General features: G+C 43.8%; 1 protein-coding gene across 5 annotated transcripts in view; it reads right to left on the bottom strand.

The window, feature by feature from the left end:
• Positions 1-15,946, bottom strand: part of MAG (myelin associated glycoprotein) — a 105,565-nt gene that overhangs the window by 39,453 nt on the left and 50,166 nt on the right. The window lies entirely within an intron of this gene.

A 15,946-nucleotide genomic window follows, 5' to 3' on the forward strand; every position in this document is an offset into this window, starting at 1 on the left:
GAAAAGGAAAGGAATGGAAAGGAAACAAAAAGAAAAGGAAGGGAAGGAAAGGAAAGGAAAAGGAAGGGAAAGAAAGAAAAAGTAAAGGGAAATGTGAAGGAAAGGAAAAGAAAGGGAAGGGAAAAAAGGAAAGGAAAAGGAAGGAAAGGGTAAGGAGAAGAAAGCAAAGGAAAAGGAAATGGGAAAGAAAGGAGAAGGGAAAGAAAGGAAAGGAAAAAGAAATGGGAAGGAAAGGAGAAGGGAAAGAAAGAAAAGGAAAGGAAAGGAAAAGGAAAGGAAAGGGGAAAGGGAATGTTTCTCTCCTCTTGCTGCACGGTACATAATGTCATAATATGATATATTCAGCAGTAAGTTTTAACCTCCTGGGATACCCACATCACCTCTAGGAGGTTGCATTTCCGCACGGTATAGAAAAGGAAAGAAAAAAGGAAAGGGGAAAGGAGAGGAGATGAGAGGGGAAGAGAAAATAAGTGGACAGGAAAAAGGAAAGGAAAGAAGAAAGGAAAGAAGAAAGGAAAGGAAAGGAGAGGAAAGGAGAGGAGAAGAAAGGAGAGGATTTGAGATGAGAGGGGGAAAGAAAGAAAAGGAAAGTGAAAGTGAAAGGAAAAAGGAAAGAGGAGAGGAGAAAAGAAAGGGAAGGGAAGGGAAAGGAAAGGAAAGGAAAGGGGAAAAGAAAGGAAAGGAAGAAGTGAGATCTCCTGTACTAGCTGTGCAGTCATGTTTCTCTCCTCCTGCTGCACGGTACATAATGTCATAACATGATATATTCAACAGTAAGTTCCACCTCCTGGGATACCCACATCACCTCTATCAGGAGGCTACATTTCCGCTTAGAATGGAAATCTTGTTCCATGTAAAATGAATATTATGGCCCCCGATCTCCATCTGGCATATATAAGATCCGGAGCTGCATCCTTAGGGGGAGGCTGTAGGAACCGGGAAGAATTATCCAGCTACTGATGTAAAATGGAAAGGTGGCGGCACCGGACCGGGCGGAATATAAAATGGGCAACGCAAGATTCGCCGGGCTGGTAAGTATGTCTATTCAGTATTAAACAATAAAAACAGGTAAAGGGGAATTGAACAAGATTTTACATGGGGGTGCAAGGTTACCCCCCCCAAAAAAAAACCTCCCCACCCCCACCTGTGCGCACTCTCTTCGCAGCGATATTCCTCTGTAACAAAGCAAAAGAATGTTTGGTGTTTGCAGATTGCTCATGTGTGATCACAACACACTGACAGCTCTGTGATGTCTGTGGGAGGAAAGTAAAAATCTATTAAACATGAATTAATCGACTCAAACATCCTGAGCAGAAGACAGTTCCTGGAGTGGAAAGTCTAGATAGGAGTCATTCAGGCATATGTCTTGCCTCGGTGTGTGGGGGGGGGGAGGGGATACTTCAAACTTCCCGGTGATGTAGAAAACAGAAATCTGTTTTTAAGGTGGCCATATACTATACGATCTGATTGTACAATCTCCTTTAGATCCACCATCAAGTACTGTATGTACTGCAATGGCCTGCCTGATTGAATACAAGTCGAATGCATTGTTCAGGTGTGTCCTCCTTTTACACAGTTGGGGTAAATCTAATAGATTGTACAATCAGATGGTACAGTCAGTGTATGGACAGCCTTAGTAAGGTGTGGTTATATGTACAATACCAATTTACAACTCCATCTTTCAACACCAAAGCGCCAGCAATGGATATGACTGATACTTGGGGGACCTCGCCGCTTCCACCATTAATGCTCCTCAAACATTCATAGCCAGGACCAGGCCAAGGGATAGGCAGAAGAGGAAATTTGGTATTAGGATTGAAGCCAGATATATGTGGTAGCAAGGTGGTGGGATTTAGGCCACATATATGTGGCAGCACGGTGGTGAGATTTAGGCCACATATATGTGGCAGCACGGTGGTGAGATTTAAGACACATATATGTGGCAGCACGGTGGTGAGATTTAGGCCACATATATGTGGCAGCACGGTGGTGAGATTTAGGCCACATATATGTGGCAGCACGGTGGTGAGATTTAAGACACATATATGTGGCAGCACGGTGGTGAGATTTAGGCCACATATATGTGGCAGCACGGTGGTGGGATTTAGGCCACATATATGTGGCAGCACGGTGGTGAGATTTAAGACACATATATGTGGCAGCACGGTGGTGGGATTTAAGACACATATATGTGGCAGCACGGTGGTGGGATTTAAGACACATATATGTGGCAGCACGGTGGTGGGATTTAAGACACATATATGTGGCAGCACGGTGGTGGGATTTAAGACACATATATGTGGCAGCACGGTGGTGGGATTTAAGACACATATATGTGGCAGCACGGTGGTGGGATTTAAGACACATATATGTGGCAGCACGGTGGTGGGATTTAAGACACATATATGTGGCAGCACGGTGGTGGGATTTAAGACACATATATGTGGCAGCACGGTGGTGGGATTTAAGACACATATATCTAGCAGCACGGTGGTGAGATTTAAGACACATATATGTGGCAGCACGGTGGTGAGATTTAAGCAACATATATATGTAGTAGCATGACGGTGGGTGTATTTTATGCCACATATATACAGTAGCACTATGGTGGGATTTAGCTCATATATATGTGGCAGCACGGTGGTGGGATTGAGGTCACATATATGCGGCTGCACCTTGGTGAGATTGAGGTCACATATATGCGGTAGCATGTGGTGGGATTTAGGGCCACATATATGTGGTGATCAGGGGTGGACTGACCATTTGAGCACTCGGGCACTTCCCGAGGGCCCAGGGTCATTAGGGGGCCCCATTAAATTCCCCCAGTACCTTTTATAGTCTTTTTTTGGATGTGCTTTGAGTTCGGGCAAGGACACAGGGGCCCCATGATCCCCTATTGCCCGGGGGGCCCCATGAGTTGTCAGTCCGCCCCTGGTGGTGATATTGTGGTGGGATTTAGGGCCACATATATGCGGTAGTATGGTGGTGGGATTTAGGGCCACATATATGCGGCAGCACAGTGATGGGATTTAAACCACATATATGAGATAGCATGGTGGTGGGCTATAGGGCCACATATATGCTGCAGCAAGGTGGTGGAATTTAGGCCACATATACACGCGGTAGCATGACGGTGGGTGGGATTTAAGCCACTATACACAGTAGCACCATGGTGGAATTTAAGCGTCACGTATGTGACAGCATGGTGGTGGGATTGAGGCCACATATATGTGGCAACACGGTGGTGGGATTGAGGCCACATATATGTGGTTGCTCGATGGTGGGATTTAAGACACATACTGTATATTTGGCAGCACAGTGGTGGGAATTAGGTCACATACTGTATATTTGGCAGCACAGTGGTGGGAATTAGGTCACATTTATGCGGCAGCACGGTGGTGGGATTTAAGCCACATATATGTGGTTGCCCGATGGAGGGATTTAAGACACCAACTGTATATGTGGCAGCACAGCAGTGGGCCTTAAGCCACATCCATGCAGCAGTACGGTGGTGGGGATTTAAACCCACATGTATGTACGCCGGCATTGCTGATTTTCACCAACATACTTAACTGGTGTGCTTCCCTGTTAGCGACACTGTATGGAAATTAGCCACACATTTGCCAAATTCATGAGCACAGATTCCGTGGAATTATTTCCAAACGTTGGCGGCGTCTTAAAAGGTGTCACGCTATTTGAAGTCAGAATTGAAAAGGAGGGGGACAGTGAGAGCAGCTGTGCCATCCGGTGCTGGGAAACCGAAGGGACAGAGGAGGCCCGGCTATCTCTGCCGTCCATCTCCTGGAGTCCGGCCAATCGATAAAAGGCACAATGGCGACCGTTGTAATGTAACTTCACAGCAGCCATTGAGCCGAGAGTGACGGCGCACAAGACTTGTTTTGATGGCACTGTGCGGATCAGGCCAACACTTGAGTCACTTCCACTCGCAGGAGGAGCGGTGAGGAGGAGGAGGACCAGGCTGTCATCTGCTCAGCAGAGAAGGTCTCACACTTGTTTTCTTACAGTTTAACACCTTCCGCTCCACTTCGAGGAAATACAAGGTGGAAATTTCTAAAGGTTCTATATAGGAATCTATATAACAATATATAAACGCATCAAATATAGGAATGCATAAAAGAATAATGAAAACAAGAGCAGCCTTTCTCAGCTGAAGTTCCTTCTAAACTTGAGGTTTCCTTGAGCAGTGAGCAATGGTGGGTTGATCTCCCACCTACACCGACCACCAATGCAACGTGGCAATTTTCCATTAACTACCAAGGTTAGGCTACTTTCACATGGCTCTGTATGAAAAGTACATCAAAAATGCAAACGCATTGTTTGCCATGTTTTTCCCACGTTGCGTTAAGTTTAACGCAATGCATTATGTGTTTTCCTGCATTTTGCGTTGGGTTTCCTTCATATCACTTCCCACGATTCTAATGCGATTTTCATGCGATTTCCATTTTCATGCGGCTATTGATGTGAATTCAATGCAACTGTAGAAGTTGTCAAACCCAGGTTTACAGAATTGCATGACAAGGGAAATCAATTTATATTCCCATCTTGCTATGGGGGCACACACAGTAGAGCAAGAGCCAAAAGCACTGGCAGAAGAGGTTGGGAGGCGCTCTGTGCAATACCAAAGAGCAGGTAAGTATAACATATTTAATATTTAGTTATTTAGCCCCATAGACTTCTATGTTGTCGCATCAGCATAGATAAGAAGCATTCCTATTCGACTATGATGGATCCGTGTATTTCTTTAACCCTCACCTCTCCTCCCCGGTCATCCTTGCTGCCTAAAGGCTAGGTTCACACTGACGTTTATGCTTAGGGGTAAGCATGCAGATTAGTGTTTGATTTTTTATGGAGGGGGAGCAATTTTTGCTGACAGATAATGCTCATACATCTTTGGGGTGGGGTGCAGCTTGGCATGCTTGCCCTGGGTTCTAAAAGACCTGATCCTGGCACTGATTATCACACCTGCCCCATTAAAAGGAGAGGTTAGCATGGGAGAAAATTCATAAAAACATCAGGACTGGAATATGACCTAAACAGAGACAGAAGTATTAGATGCCACCATGGTTTTCAGAGACCCAACATCCCTGACTCATCATCTCATCAGGCAGACTTTTCAAAGACTGGCGCCATCCCACCTCCTACTAAGGTGTGAAGTGAGACAGAAAGGCTCCTCTATCTCATGGAGACAATGATCCCTATCTACATATGTATACTAAACTAATTACCACCCCTATGTGTCAGGTTGATCCCATCTGCATCTCTTTGTGGTTTCATGTATAAAAGTCATGTTTCTTACTGCCAGTTCCTAATTTCTTCAGGCAGAGAAAGAGGTCAACTGATTCGAAAAAAGTTCTACTTTGGTCAATGGCCGAGATGGTACAACACTCGACTCCTATTAAAAAGGATTTAAACAGAACTAACAGATCATGGAAGTCTGAAGCTGCCACAGTCCATGTACCATGGAATTGTGAAAGTTTCCCCTTGGATCAAGATGAGGTCAGGAGGTCTGTGTCAACTTTAGAGCCATTTTCATCAATCTCATTGTCTACCACACATGATGAAGAGCCTTCAGATGACATGGGAGATGCTCAGGTAAGCCAATCATTTTATTTTAGAAATCACAAATGGGAAGCTGTTATGTAAAGTAGAATTAAAAGCAAAATATTTTTTTTTTCAATTTGGATAGGGAGCATTATACCACATTTCGGTTTCTTTTTTTTTTTTCCAACTGCGTCCCATTGGGGAGATTTCCCTTCACTTCCTATCCCATAGCCACAAAAAGACATGAGAGAAAATCCCACCAAAGTGAAGGAATCCATGGCTGTCACCAAAACTAGTGTCCCCATTGATCTCGCCTCTATTCCTGTTCCAGTGACAACTCAAAATTTAGAATTTTCTTTCACTTTTAGTGATATTGGTCACCGGGAGAAATAAGGGGTGAATCTCTCTATTGGGGCCACAGACAGCAATAACAACCTGAGGGGTGTTCTAATCTCTCTCCACTTAATCCAAAACTAGATAAAATGTTTTGCATTCAGTTATACCAAGAGTTTTTTTTCTCAGAGAATAGGTGCAGGGACTCCCTCCCCCCACCAAGTCAACGTTTGTTTCCCCCTACCCACCTCCATGCTCTGTTCCTTGGTTCCATGCCCTACCCAACTCCCAGTATCGCCCCTTTTAGAGAATACAGAACCAAGTATCATTTCGTGGTGCCAAGTAATTTGTATAGTTTTTGTTAATGATAACAAGAAAAGCAGTAAAGTAGATCCCCTGTAGCTAGCAACCTTAGACCCCCCCAGCAACAATAGACCCCCACAGCAATAATAGACACCCCCCTAGCAACAATAGACCCCCAACATAATTTCCCTCCAGAAAAAACAGATCCCACAGCAGCCAGCAACAATAGACCTCCCCAGCAACAATAGACATCCTCAGCAACAATGGACTCCCCAATGACAATAGACCTCCCCAGTGACAATGGATCCACCCCAGCAGTAATAGACTCCCAACAGCCAGTATTAACAGACCATCCAGAAGTGAGCAAAAGTATATCCCTCTCAGCAATGATTGCCCCCTGGCAACATAAGACCAACCCCCAGCAACAGTAGATCCCCCACCAGCAACAATAGACCCCACAAAAATAAATTCTCTCTAGCAACCATAGATCTCTCAGCACCCCATGCCTTTACATACATTCAGTGCTGGAGGTGCCGAAACTGCGTCCCCCCATGTTCCTGCTAAAAAAAAAGCCCTGTTTTTACCTTTTCTGCTTGAGTACTAGCTTGTAATACCCCTTCATTACCAGGCTATTTTTCAGTTTTCAGTGCTGTGATAGTTTGACTGACAATTACTCCATTGTACAACACTGTACCTACATCAGTTCTTCTGCCCTCAATTCTACTGAGGTTGACGTACAAAAGTTCTAACATAAATGTTTGCACATGTAATGCCCTCCAGTGGCTTTTTGTATAGTTAGGCTTACTGAAAGCCTGGGTGTCAGAAAGGTTAGTTCAGGTTAATATTGAAGGGCTCTACAGGTCAGTTCTCTGATATGTCCCCCTGCTCTAGAGACTTGGAAAAGTTTCTAGAAGCCAGAAGCAGGAGATTGAGGAGGGGCTGATCTACATACTTAGGGGAGTATGACCAATCACCAGGCAGGAGGCCTGGCATGGTGGCTAGGTCAGCCCTTAAATATGACAGAGCCTGGTCAGCAGGGGAGTTGGGTGGAAGCTGGAGTGGAAAATGGAGAGGAAGTGCTGCTGGTGTGGAGCCTGGGAGCGGGCCCCAGAGGAGGGGGTCTACCTACAGGCTGGGAGCTGGAAAGAAGGACCTCCATTATTCTACAGTCCATAGGAAGGGACAGTCAACAGGGGAAGAAGCAAGCCCAGTGTAAGGCCTGAAAGCAGCTTCACCTTTACAGCTACAGGAACAGGACAGTGAGTACATCTACACCCCCTGGGCCTACAAGGGAGAGGGCGGTCAGGAGTAATACCCAACTAGATCTCCCTGGGACAGCATTCTTTGTGTCACTCAGAATCCCTTGCCTTGGGATATGACAGCTAGGCGGATTAGGAGATTTTCATCTGGGGTCTGAAGAGGTTCATTTAAGGGGGCCAAACGTTCCTAGTAAAGACTGTGTGTAGGTTCCTTCAAAAGACGAGAGTCGCTCCTGGAGGAGTAGAGACTCAAGGATCTATTTTTGTGCTTTTTGCTGAATTTTTGCACCTAAGAATTTGTCCTCCAAGTTGCTTCAGTTCCATTGGGCATCCCACATACCCTTACAACCCTAATAAAACAACAAAAAACAAGCTCTTGGACTGTTTACTGACTTTGGATGCAAGAGTGGAAAATGCGTGTTGCATGGCTGTGGAGGACCCAAAACTCAGCTTCTCCTGCTGGGGGTAGCATCACACACATTATTTTTTATACTTTTTGGTTACAGGAAGCGGACTACAATGATGTGCCCATTGCTAGAAGACCAACTCCATGCAGAGGCAGAAAAAGAAAATCCCAACTGGACCCCTTCACTGCCTTCCTAATTCAAGCTGGAGCAATCCTGCAAAAGAAGGAAGATGAATGTGACAGTTTTGGTTTACTTCTTGCACATAAACTAAGGAGAATGTCAGAGGACCAAAGGATGATCGTGGAACCATTAATCCTTCAACTACTTGAAATGGGGCTAAGGGGGGAATTGACAGAACTTACATACATAACTGACTAGAGTGCTACAGATGGACCATCGACACAACAACCCCACCACTGGCATACCCCTACCCACATGGGAGAAAATATATTATAAATATATTTTTAAAATATTTTTCCCAAATATATTGACATATATTTGAAATACTACAATTTTGGCAATATTCAATATATTTCAAAATTAATTTATATATATATATATATATATATATATATATATACACAGTATACATATATATATATATATATATATACACACACAGTATATATAAATATATACAGTATGTGTGTATGTATATATATATATATATATATACTGTAAGTTGAAATGCATTTTTATATATTACAAAATATATGAAAAATATTTTTCAAAATATATTTTTTAAAATATATTCTTCAGATTTTTCTTAACATATAAAAAAGTCATTTTAACATATATTTTTACATATATTTGTAGATGCATTCAAAAAATGTAGATTAAATGTATTTTTAAAGACATACAGTATATTTGAAAATGTATTTTTAAAAATATTTTTCATATATTTTGTAATATATACAAAAAGGAATTTCAACATACAGTGTGTGCGTGTATATATATATATATATATATATATATATATATTTTTTTTTTTTTTTTTTTTTTTTTTAAATATATTGAATATGGCCAAAATTGTAGTATTTCAAATATATGTCAATATATTTGGGAAGAATATTTTTAAAGTATATTTAAAATATATTTTTCTTCCATGTGGGTATGTCCACCCCGGACCACTCCAACTGCTCTTCCTCCACGGATTTTCAGAACACAGAACTATGAGGAACACAATTTTTAAATGGTTTTAGGTGTTTTTCTTTTACAACGGAGTTTATTGATAGATTTAAAACATATTATGAAACAATTTGTAAAGTGCCACTGAAGCTGTTAGGTGTTTTTATACTCTGTTGTTTAAACAAAATGTCTTTTTATATTTATGTTATAATAAAATGGTAATTTTTGCCAAAATCATTGCTTTCATCCTTAATATTTACAGCCAGTTTTGTATTTCTTTCTACAGTACAAAGAAACCTGTTACTTGCGGGAGGTAATCTAATAGCCCCCTGTCTTCTATCAGACCAGGGCCCTCCAAAGTATGGTCTGAAGGTGGGGGCCTTTGATTTAAAGGGGGCCTCTGATGTGATAGGGGGAATCTGATACAAAAAGGGAGACTCTTATATGATGGGGGGGGGGGGAACTTCTGATGTGAAAGGGGGATCTCTAATGTGAAAGAGGGGTCTCTTTTGTGATGGGCTGCTTCTGATTCGAAAGGGAGATCTGATGTAAAAGAAGGGCTCTGATGTGAAGGTGGGTGCTCTGATGTGAAGGTGGGGGCTCTGATGTTAAGGGGGGGCTTCTGATGTGAAAGGGAGACTCTTATGTGATGGGGGCTTCCGATTTGAAAGGAAGATTTGATGTGAAAGGGGGGACTCTGATGGAAGGGGTGGCTCTGATGTAATGGGGAGCTTCCGATGTGAAAGAGGGGACCATTTTGTGATTGAGGGCACTGATTTGAAAGGAAGATCTGATGTGAAAGGGGGGCCCTAATGTGAAGGTGGGGGCTTCTGATGTGAAAGGGAGGACTCTGATGTGAAAAGGAAACTCTTATGTGATGGGGGCCTTCTGATGTGAAAGGGAGATCTAATGTGAAGGGGACTCTGATGTGAAAGGGAGGGCTTTTGATGTGAAAGTGAGACTCTTATGTGAAGGAGGTTCCTGATTTGAAAGGGAGATCTGATGTGAAATTAGGACTCTGATGTAATGGGGAGCTTCTGATGTAAAAGGAGGGGACCTTTACGTGATTGGGGGCTCTAAGTTGAAAGGGATATCTGATGTAAAAGTGGGGCTCTGATGTGAAGATGGGGGCTCTGATGTTAATGGGGGGCTTCTAATGTGAAAGGGAGGACTTGTATGTGATGGGGGGGGGGGGCTTCAAGTGATGGGGAGCTTTTGATGTGACTGGGGTCTCTGATTTGAAAGGGAAATCTGAGGTTAAAGGGGGGCTTTGATGTGAAGGGGGGTTCTGATGTGAAGGTGGGGGCTCTAATATGAAAGGGGGCTTCTGATGTGAAAGGAAGGACTCTAATGTGAAAGAGAAACTCTTATGTGATGGGGGGGCTTCTGATTTGAAAGGGAGATCTAATGTGAAAGGGAGGCTCTGATGTGAGGGGGAGGCCTTCTGATGTGAAAGGGAGATCTGATGTGAAAGGGAGGCTCTGATGTGAGGGGGAGGCCTTCTGATGTGAAAGGGAGAGCTGATGTGAAACGAGGACTCTGATAGAAGGCGAGGCTTTAAAGTGATGGGGAGTTTCTGATGTGAAAAGGGGACTCTAAAGAGATGGGGGGGCTTTTGATTTGCAAAGAGGAACCTGATGTGAAGGTGGCCTCTGATGTAGGTGGAGGGCTTCTGATGTGATGGGGAGCTGCTGATGTAAAAGGGGGAACTCTGATATAAAAGGTGGGATGCGTATTGGGAGGGCTCCTGATTTTAAAGGGGGACTCTGATGGAAAGGGTGGCTCTGATGTGATGGGGACCTTCTTATATGAAAGGGGGACTATGAAGCGAAGGAGGGACTTCTGATGCATGAGGTGGAACTGATTTTATTCAATCCGTGGTTATTTGTTAATCGTCCGGTGAACTTGTCTATGAATCCAACATGTCACAGAACAAAATCCTCTTCCAAAATCCGACACCACCACCTCCTGTCCCCGCATTCTGGTCGAGGGATCATTAAAGTCGGGCGGCAGTATGGTGTTGTTATATTCCACTGTATTATGTAGATGAAGTCGACCGAAAGCAAAATAAACAGATTGGAAACATATGACGCCGAATATTAGAAGATGCAAACATAACTCACAAAATAATTCTCAGAACTTCCATTCTTCTACCGTGTTTCCCCGAAAATAAGACGCTGTCTTATATTTTTTTTTGGCTCAAAAAAACACACTAGTGCAGGCCATAGATGGGTCGAAAATCGATCGATTTTTCGGCTGAAAAAAAAAATCGTCCGATTTTCGCACAGTTAGTGGGTTAATTGGTCGGCCGTTTTTTGGGATTTTGGCACATTTTTTTTATCGTGAAGTTGGAAAAAAATCGGCCAATTTTCCCGGCAATGAAGGGCAAATCGGCCGATCTTTTTAGCATTAAAAAATCTGTGCATGAGCTGTGACCTGCAAGAAGAAGAAAAAGAAGAAGAAGATGAAAAGATGAAGAAGAAAAAGAAGGAGAAGATGAAAAAGAAAAAGAAGAAGATGAAAAAGAAGAAGATGAAAAAGAAGAAGATGAAAAAGAAGAAGAAGATGAAGAAGAAAAAGAAGAAAAAGAAGAAGAAAAAGAAGAAGATGAAGAAGAAGATGAAGAAGAAGAAAAAGAAGAAAAAGAAGAAGAAGATGTAAAAGATGAAGAAGAAGAAGAAGATGAAGAAAAAAAAGAAGAAGATGAAAAAGAAGAAAATGAAGAAGATGAAAAAGAAGAAGAAGATGAAAAAGAAGAAGAAGATGAAGAAGAAGAAGAAGATGAAAAAGATGAAGAAGTAGAATAAGAAAAAAAAGTAGAAAAAGAAGTAAAAGAAAAGAAGAAGATGAAAAAGAAGAAGATTAAAAAGATGAAGAAGAAAAAGATGAAGAAGAAGAAGAAGTAGAAAAAGAAGTAAAAGAAAAAGAATTCAAGTCCTCTATTATATTTGACATGAAAAAGTCTTGCGGTTGCAACAATATATCTATTTGTATCCAAATAAAACCATCTGTATCCAAAATGGATACAAATGGATATATTGTTGCAACCGCAATACTTTTTCATGTGAAATATAATAGCGGAGCTCTCTGCAAGAGACAGAAATAATTAAATGCTGGCTGTAGACGGGACGAAAATTGGCCGATTCTTTTTACCATTGGTAGTAACGTTGGCCTATTGATCGAGCGATTTTTCGTTTTTTTTTTTTTATTAAAACAGCCGATTTTCGACCCGATCTTGGCCTGCATAGGTCTTATTTTCGGGGTAGGTCTTATTTTTTAAAAGTCCAGGTGTGGACAGGGGTGCAGAGATGAGCTGCAGGTAGTTGTGGATGAGGGTTACTATGGAGAGGGCCGTCTGATGACAGTTGTGAGCTGCAGTCAGGTGTTGCAGGGGTGACTTGACAGGTGAGATTCAGACAGGGTGCCGAGATGAGCCACAGACAGGGTGCAGGGGTGAGTTGCAGACAGGGAGATGCAGAGTTGAGCTGTGACCAGGGGGTGCAGAGCTGAGCTGTGGCTGGGGGGCGCAGAGCTGAGCTGTGGCCGGGGGGCGCAGAGCTGAGCTGTGATCGGGGGCTGCAGAGCTGAGCTGTGATCGGGGGGTGCAGAGCTGAGCTGTGGCCGGGGGGTGCAGAGCTGAGCTGTGACTGGGGGGTGCAGAGCTGAGCTGTGGCCGGGGGGTGCACAGCTGAGCTGTGACTGGGCGGTGCAAAGGTGCGTCGCAACTCACTTCTGCACCCCCCCAGCCGCAGCTCACCAATGCACCCTGTCTGCAACTCACCTGACTCAATTCACCTCTGCAACACCTGACTGCAGCTCGCCTTTGCACATCCCCCCTCCTTAATTTAATTAACACCAAAGCAGCTGAAACTGATGAACAACCCCCTCTGCGACTTAGGCTGGCCATACACTATACAATTTTCTTTCAATTTTCTGTCCAATTTCCTTTAGATTTACCTTCAGCTATGTAGTACAAGGGCCCACCTAATTGGATACAACTGAAAGTGTTGTTTAGCTTTGACCTCCTATCAGGGGCAGACTGACAACTCATGGGGCCCCAGGGCAATAGGGGATCATGGGGCCCCTGTGTCCTTGCCCAAACTCAAAAAAGCCTATGAAAAAGTTACCAGGGGCATCTCATGGGGCCCCCTACTGACCCCGGGCCCTCGGGCAGTGCCCAAGTTTCCAAATGGTCAGTCTGCCCCTGCCTCCTATTATATGGTTTTTGGTAAATCTAAAGCAAAATTCTCAAGAAAATTGTATAATGTATGGCCAGCTTTACCTGACCAGATTAATATCCCAGTGTCATCGACTTGATCCTAGACTCTGATTAAAAAGTGTTCCTTTCATTTTTTTTGAGCAGTGTACATACGGGTGTAGATTTTTGGGTAAAAAGGAAAAATAACACAAAGAGTACAGAGGAAAGCACGGTTTGTGTCTCAAAGTTGTAATCTTTCATGCAACAAAGTTCCAAAAAATTTACTGTCAATTACAGTAAAAATGTGAAAAACTGATCACACTTTAAACAGACTGACAGAAGCAGAGGAAATAAAGACATTGGAGTAGACAGGAAAAGGGAGTCAATGAACTCAGATAGCAAACAACAGGTGGGCTTTCAGCTGTACCAAGTATGCAGTGGTCAGGAGTCGACTTGTACCTGTGTTAAGATGCAACAATGACAGGACACTGTGCAGAGCCATCAGTGAGAAGACTACTCCATTTCATCAGCACAACCCACAATGCTAACACAGTGACCACAAGCAGGCCCCGTTTTCATTGACGGAGAAACAATGTTCTTTATGTTGAAATAAAAAATATACTTGTCTTTCCGAGCTGCACAAGAAGACCAAACATGTCCCCAAACAATGGTGCTGTGTGTGCGCGACTACGCCCTGCACAGGCCTTCCATTGTGGAGTCGCATTCATCCTCACTCGCTGGATCTGCTCTGGGATTTATTTTACTTATGGGTTTTATAGATATTATGGAATGCCTTTGGGGCAGTTTACTGATATTTTCACAATTTCTACAATATTTTAACTCTGAAGGTAGATGTAAAAGACTGGCAGCACAGTGGCTAAATGGTTAGCACTTCCGCCTGGCGGTACTAGGTTTGTCAGTTCAAATCCCAACCACAGCACCACCTGCCTGGAGTTTGCATATTCTCCCTGTGCCTGTGTGGGTTTCCTCCCACACTCCAAAGACATGCTGGTAGGTTAATTGGGTCTTGTCTAAAATGTCCCTAGTATGTATGAATGTGCTTTAGGGACCTTAGATTGTACGCCCCTTGAGGGTTAGGGACTGATGTGAATGTACAATATATATGTAAAGAGCTGCGTAAATTGACAGCGCTACATAAGTACCTGAAATAAATAAGACACACATTAATAAAGCTTTGTAAACATTCATTCGTTTTTGGAATCCAAGCAGTCTAAGTTGACCTGGCTTCAGCCTCTTTCAGCCTCCATACAGCAGAGCTTGGACTAGGAGAGGAAGAAGCAGCACAAGAAGCACGCTGATAGGAGGAGAAAGCAGAGACACAGAGAAATGAGCTGATCGCTGGGCTTCTTCTCCTTTCACTATCCAATCCAGGCTGAGTTCATCAGGGCTGCTGTTAGAAACCATGGGGCCCCCTACAGCCAACCTGAGAGGGCCCCTCAAAAAAAAAAACACAGTTTATTATCCTTCAGTTATGAATGAACACAGTGATCAGTAACGATCACTCATTATGTTCATTCAGGAAAGGAGGGGTGTGGTAGATGTGACATATATACAAGACCCTTCCTCTACCCTCCATCCTGAAGGATCCTATGGAGTGTTTGCAGCTGCTGGTGGGTAAGCTGGCAGCACTGCAGGTAAGGGGGCACACAGGAGAGCGTGAGAAGCAGGGGGAAACATATGGTGCACAGAGAGGGGGATCAGCATGACAGGGGGGGGAGCAATTACTGGGACCTATCCCCTGTATGGCTCTCTCTGCAGCCATCAGGGCTGCTGTTAGAAACCATGGGGCCCCATACAACCAACCTGACAGGACCCCCCTCCCCTATAAAAAAAACCCCACAGTTTACTAGGCTTCAGCTATGAATGCACACAGTGAGTGATCGGTGCCGGTCACCCATTGTGTTCATTCAGGAAAGGAAGGGGATGGTAAATGTGAAATATTTACTGTACCCTTCCCCCAATCTCTATCTAGAAAGGATCCTATTGTGTGATTGCAGCTGCCGGTGGGAAGGGGGAAAGCTGGCAGCCCTCTGGGGGGTGGGGGCACACAGGGTGAAATGTATGGTGCACAGGGAGAGTGATGGGTGCTGGGGCGGGGACAATTACTGGAACTGATCCCCTGTATGGCTCTTTCTGCAGCAGCTGAGAGCCAGCAAGAGGGAAAGGAGAAGAAGCCGGCTTTCAGCTACTGCACACAGAGTCATAGAGGTGATCGATTCCAGCAATTGCCCCCCCCCCCTCCTCCACTGTGTCAATCACCTTTTATGCCCATATCTGATTGACCCAGCTGCCTGGGCCCCGTACAGGAGTACTGGTGGTACCCCCTTATCCACAGCCCTGGAGTCCATGACAGCTTGGGGCTCAGGGGAAGCAGATTGAATGATGCTAGCCATCAGATTGAGGACATCTAGTGGCAGAAAATAAGTACTTCAAGGAACGGCATGTTATAGCAAAGCTGAAAACAGTCAGGTTCCCTTCCCCTGAACTAGCATGCAGACTGAGAACAGGGCAATATATAGATATCATGTGGCCCTAGGCATGTCTGACTTGTGACGTCCTTGTGTAAAAACCTCACTTCTTGGCACGATTTGATTATTTTATTAAAGGTTATATCAAGAATTTGCTATTGGAAGCACCGTGGAGTGTTTCACATGAACAACTAATTTTCCGTTGTGCAAAAAACCAAATGAGGGAATAGAATCATGTTTTCTGAACTGTCAAGAGTCTTTAGACTC

Source organism: Staurois parvus, unplaced genomic scaffold (assembly GCF_062004578.1).
Source record: "Staurois parvus isolate SC_StPar_1 unplaced genomic scaffold, SC_StPar_1.0 ptg000065l, whole genome shotgun sequence".
Lineage (NCBI taxonomy): Eukaryota > Metazoa > Chordata > Amphibia > Anura > Ranidae > Staurois > Staurois parvus.